Source organism: Neoarius graeffei, chromosome 1, assembly GCF_027579695.1.
Source record: "Neoarius graeffei isolate fNeoGra1 chromosome 1, fNeoGra1.pri, whole genome shotgun sequence".
NCBI lineage: Eukaryota > Metazoa > Chordata > Actinopteri > Siluriformes > Ariidae > Neoarius > Neoarius graeffei.
The window spans coordinates 1,639,980-1,645,979 of NC_083569.1; positions in this window are offsets into that span (position 1 = coordinate 1,639,980).

Below are 6,000 nucleotides of genomic sequence, written 5' to 3' on the forward strand. Positions count from 1 at the left end.
ACATAATATCATTGAAAGGTTGAGAGAATCTGGAGAAATCTCTGTATGCAAGAAATAAGGCTGAAAACTGACATTGGATGCCTGTGATCTTCAGGCCCTCAGGTGACACTGTATTAAAAGCAGACACGTGTCTGTAGTGGAAATCACTGTATGGGCTCAGGAACACTTCAGAAAACCATCGTCTGTGAAAACAGTTCATTACTGCATCCACAAACGCAAGTTAAAACCATATATACACAATATCCAGAAACACTGCCACCTTCTCTGGGCCCGAGCTCTTTTATGATGGACTGGGGCGCAGTGGAAAATTGTCCCGAGGTCTGACGAATCAAAATTAGAAATTATTTTTAGAAATCCTAGACATCACATCCTCCAGGCTAAAGAGGAGAGGGACCATCTGGCTTATCAGTGCACAGTTCAAAAGCATTCAGCATCTGTGATAATATGAAGGTGCATTAGTGCACATGACATGGGTAGCTTGTACATCTGGGAAGGTTTCATTAATGCTGAATGATATAAACATGTTTCAAAGCAATATGCTGCCATTCAGACAAAATCTTTTTCGGGGAAGGCCTTCCTTTGTTCAGCAAGACTATGCCAAACTGTGTTCTGCACATATTAAAACTGCATGGCTCCGTAGTAAGAGAGTCCAGGTGCTAAACTGGCCTGCCTGCAGTCCAGATCTGTCTCCCATTTAAAACATTTGGCACAATATGAAGCGCAAAATACGACAAAGGGGACCTCAAACTTGAGCAACTGAAACTGTATATCGGGCAAGAATGGGACATTTGTCTTTCAAAACTACAGCAGTTGGTCTCCTCAGTTCCCAAATGTTTACAGAGTGCTGTTAAAAGTAGAGGTGATGCAACACAGTGGTAAACATGCCCCTGTCCCAATTTTTTTGAAATGTGTTGCTGGTATTAAATTCAAAATGAGCATACATTTTTCAAAAAACAATAACATTTCTCAGTTCCAACATCTGATATGTTGTCTTTGTACTATTTTCAGTAAAATAAAGGATTTCCATGATTTGCAAATTATCGCATTGTTTTTATTTACAGCTTGCACAACATCCCAACTTTTTTGGAATTGGGGTTGTAATTTGTCCAATCCTTAAACATCCATCCATTATCTGTAGCCGCTTATCCTGTGCAGGGTCGCGGGCAAGCTAGAGCCTATCCCAACTGACTATGGGTGAGAGGCGGGGTTCACCTTGTACAAGTCACTAGATCATCACAGGGCTGACACATAGAGACAAACAACCATTCACATTCACACCTACGGTCAATTTAGAGCCACCAATTATCCTAACCTGCATGTCTTTGGACTGTGGGGGAAACCAGAGCACCCGGAGGAAACCCACACGGACACGGGGAGAACATGCAAACTCCACACGGAAAGACCCCCACTGGGCTCGAACCCAGAACCTTCTTGCTGTGAGGCGACAGTGCTAACCACTACACCACCATGCCACCCCCAATCCTTAAACAGGTACTCTGAAATCACACATTGTTAATTTACATATTACAATATTCAATATCGATTATCAGACTGAATATATAAACATCAATAGAACATAGACATGCTGACACAGGCTTGTATTTAAAACCCGCAAACAGGAAAACTTACATTAACTTTAATTTCAATTATTCTTTGATATTTGAGTAATTAATGCTGAGGTAATTTCAAACAGTTCACAAACAAGATTATCCCTCACTAGCAAGACTGTTTTTCCCCCCCACTTACACTTACTTTGATTTTCTCTGTCTTAGGAAAAATCCTTCTTTGTTAAGGTGTAAGGATCTATCCCCTTGAGTGGCTTCTACTGTATATTCATGTCTTTTGAGTGTACTTCTTGATTTTAATAACCTGCTTGTTTGCTGAACACAAACATAGCAATAAGTCCTTGTGTTAATGGACCAGACTCCACTTTTGCATCATTAATCCCTTTTGGTGGAGAATGATCCGCATGCATGGTTTTATGTTGGCTTCTGGCACACCCATACAGTTTTAAATACAATACCTACAATTAAAAACAGTTTGTTTTTGCATTTATTTAATTCCTAGGCTCCCATCTGTAACAGGGAGTGATGTTGCATTCCATTAATACTCTTTACAATAGATGATTAGATTCTGATAAATGACCCAAAATAATTGAGGATCTTTTTTAATGGGCCCCGGCTCATTTACAAGTATGAATAGGTGGGCCTCAAAGCAGAAAAGTTTGAGAACCCCTGATCTAGGAGATCATGATGTGTGAGTAGGTTGCAAATCCTGGTGCTTTTAACACTGAGTCATGGAAAACTGGAAACAACCCATCATCAGATATGTTTTTTAAAAATAAAATAAAAATAATACATAACATGCACTGCCTAGCCAAAAAAAAAAAAAGTTGTATACCCTAATATTTCGTTGGACCGCTTTTAGCTTTGATTACAGCATGCATCTACCGTGGCGGTGTCATATATTTACAGTGGTGCTTGAAAGTTTGTGAACCCTTTAGAATTTTCTATATTTCTGCATAAATATGACCTAAAACATCATCAGATTTTCACACAAGTCCTAAAAGTAGAGAAAGAGAACCCAGTTAAACAAATGAGACAAAAATATTATACTCGGTCATTTGTTTATTGAGGAAAATGATCCAATATTACATATCTGTGAGTGGCAAAAGTATGTGAACCTTTGTTTTCAGTATCTGGTGTGACCCCCTTGTGCAGCAATAACTGCAACTAAACGTTTGCGGTAACTGTTGATCAGTCCTGCACACCGGCTTGGAGGAATTTTAGCCCGTTCCTCCGTACAGAACAGCTTCAACTCTGGGATGTTGGTGGGTTTCCTCACATGAACTGCTCGCTTCAGGTCCTTCCACAACATTCTTATTGGATTAAGGTCAGGACTTTGACTTGGCCATTCCAAAACCTTAACTTTATTCTTCTTTAACCATTCTTTGGTAGAACGACTTGTGTGCTTAGGGTCGTTGTCTTGCTGCATGACCCACCTTCTCTTGAGGTTCAGTTTATGGACAGATGTCCTGACATTTTCCTTTAGAATTCACTGGTATATTTCAGAATTCATTGTTCCATCAATGATGGCAAGCTGTCCTGGCCCAGATGCAGCAAAACAGGCCCAAACCATGATACTACCACCACCATATTTCACAGATGGGATAAGGTTCTTATGCTGGAATGCAGTGTTTTCCTTTCTCCAAACATAATGCTTCTCATTTAAACCAAAAAGTTCTATTTTGGCCTCATCCATCCACAAAACATTTTTCCAATAGCCTTCTGGCTTGTCCATGTGATCTTTAGCAAACTGCAGATGAGCAGCAATGTTCTTTTTGGAGAGCAGTGGCTTTCTCCTTGCAACCCTGCCATGCACACCATTGTTGTTCAGTGTTCTCCTGATGGTGGATTCATGAACATTAACATTGGCTAATGTGAGAGAGGCCTTCAGTTGCTTAGAAGTTACCCTGGGGTTTTTTGACACCCCTACCCACCCCCCGACTATTACATGCCTTGCTCTTGGAGTGATCTTTGTTGGTCGACCACTCCTGGGGAGGGTAACAATGGTCTTGAATTTCCTCCATTTGTACACAGTATATCTGACTGTGGATTGGTGGAGTCCAAACTCCTTTAGAGATGGTGTAGCGGCGATTTCCATTGTTAAATCCATGGGGATGAAAATGCTAGGCCTGGTCCGGATTGAACACATACTCCGGGAAATGTTAACAAAAATAATTTATTGCGTCCATTTGGGAAGAAAACTCTGAATGAAAACTGGTTGTAAATTAGGCTGTAATGCCACACTTAACGAAAGATTGTGAAATGATTGAAAAGTAACATAAAGCATGGTCAAAACAGTGTGTGAAAACTGGCTGCATTTTCCATCGCCCCACTCAACTCCGTCCCCGCCCATATGACCTTTCACCTATGATGATACCATGACATCATTATGACAATGGGCATTACAACATAAAGAAAACAAATTAAATCTTAATTCATATCCTTATTTCTTCATGACGCTACTTAAAGCAATTTCAATTTTCGAAACCAAAATATTAACTTTTCCAAAAACATAAAATATCAAAATGGCTGTAACAGATGGTTTTCTAACCTTTTCCAGCCTGATGAGCATCAACAACGCTTTTTCTGAGGTCCTCAGAAATCTTTGTTCATGCCATGATACACTTCCACAAACGTGTTGTGAAGATCAGACTTTGATAGATCCCTGTTCTTTAAATAAAACAGGGAGCCCACTCGCACCTGATTGTCGTCCCATTGACTGAAAACACCTGACTCTAATTTCACCTTCAAATTAACTGCTAATCCTAGAGGTTCACATACTTTTGCCACTCACCGATATGTAATATTGGATCATTTTCCTTAATAAATAAATAAATAAATGAGCAAGTATAATATTTTTGTCTCATTTGTTTAACTGGGTTCTCTTTATCTACTTTTAGGACTTGTGTGAAAATCTGATGTTTTAGGTCATATTTATGCAGAAATATAGAAAATTCTAAAGGGTTCACAAACTTTCAAGCACCACTGTAACTTGTGTTTCTTGGTTTAGGTTTTGATGATAGCAGGGAATGCATGTTTTGTGGGCTTTAAATATTAGCTGATTGTTGGACAACAGAAAACATGCCAAAAAAAGCTTTTTTTGACAATGTACAACCCTGATTCCAAAAAAGTTGGGACAAAGAACAAATTGTAAATAAAAATGGAATGCAATGATGTGGAAGTTTCAAAATTCCATATTTTATTCAGAATAGAACATAGATGACAAATCAAATGTTTAAACTGAGAAAATGTATCATTTAAAGAGAAAAATTAGGTGATTTTTAAATTTCATGACAACAACACATCTAAAAAAAGTTGGGACAAGGCCATGTTTCCCACTGTGAGACATCCCCTTTTCTCTTTACAACAGTCTGTAAACGTCTGGGGACTGAGGAGACAAGTTGCTCAAGTTTAGGGACAGGAATGTTAACCCATTCTTGTCTAATGTAGGATTCTAGTTGCTCAACTGTCTTAGGTCTTTTTTGTCGTATCTTCCGTTTTATGATGCACCAAATGTTTTCTATGGGTGAAAGATCTGGACTGCAGGCTGGCCAGTTCAGTACCCGGACCCTTCTTCTACGCAGCCATGATGCTGTAATTGATGCAGTATGTGGTTTGGCATTGTCATGTTGGAAAATGCAAGGTCTTCCCTGAAAGAGACGTCGTCTGGATGGGAGCATATGTTGCTCTAGAACCTGGATATACCTTTCAGCATTGATGGTGTCTTTCCAGATGTGTAAGCTGCCCATGCCACACGCACTAATACAACCCCATACCATCAGAGATGCAGGCTTCTGAACTGAGCGCCGATAACAACTTGGGTCGTCCTTCTCCTCTTTAGTCCGAATGACACGGCGTCCCTGATTTCCATAAAGAACTTCACATTTTGATTCGTCTGACCACAGAACAGTTTTCCACTTTGCCACAGTCCATTTTAAATGAGCCTTGGCCCAGAGAAGACGTCTGCGCTTCTGGATCGTGTTTAGATACGGCTGCTTCTTTGAGCTATAGAGTTTTAGCTGGCAACGGCGGATGGCACGGTGAATTGTGTTCACAGATCATGTTCTCTGGAAATATTCCTGAGCCCATTTTATGATTTCCAATACAGAAGCATGCCTGTATGTGATGCAGTGCCGTCTAAGGGCCCGAAGACACTGTCGAACTCCTTTCTGATATTGCTCCACTATTTGTGGGCGCAGAATTAGGGGGATTGGTGATCCTCTTCCCATCTTTACTTCTGAGAGCCGCTGCCACTCCAAGATGCTCTTTTTATATCCAGTCATGTTAATGGCCTATTGTCAATTGACCTAATGAGTTGCAATTTGGTCCTCCAGCTGTTCCTTTTTTGTACCTTTTAACTTTTCCAGCCTCTTATTGCCCCGTCCCAACTTTTTTGAGATGTGTTGCTGTCATGAAATTTCAAATGAGCCAATAT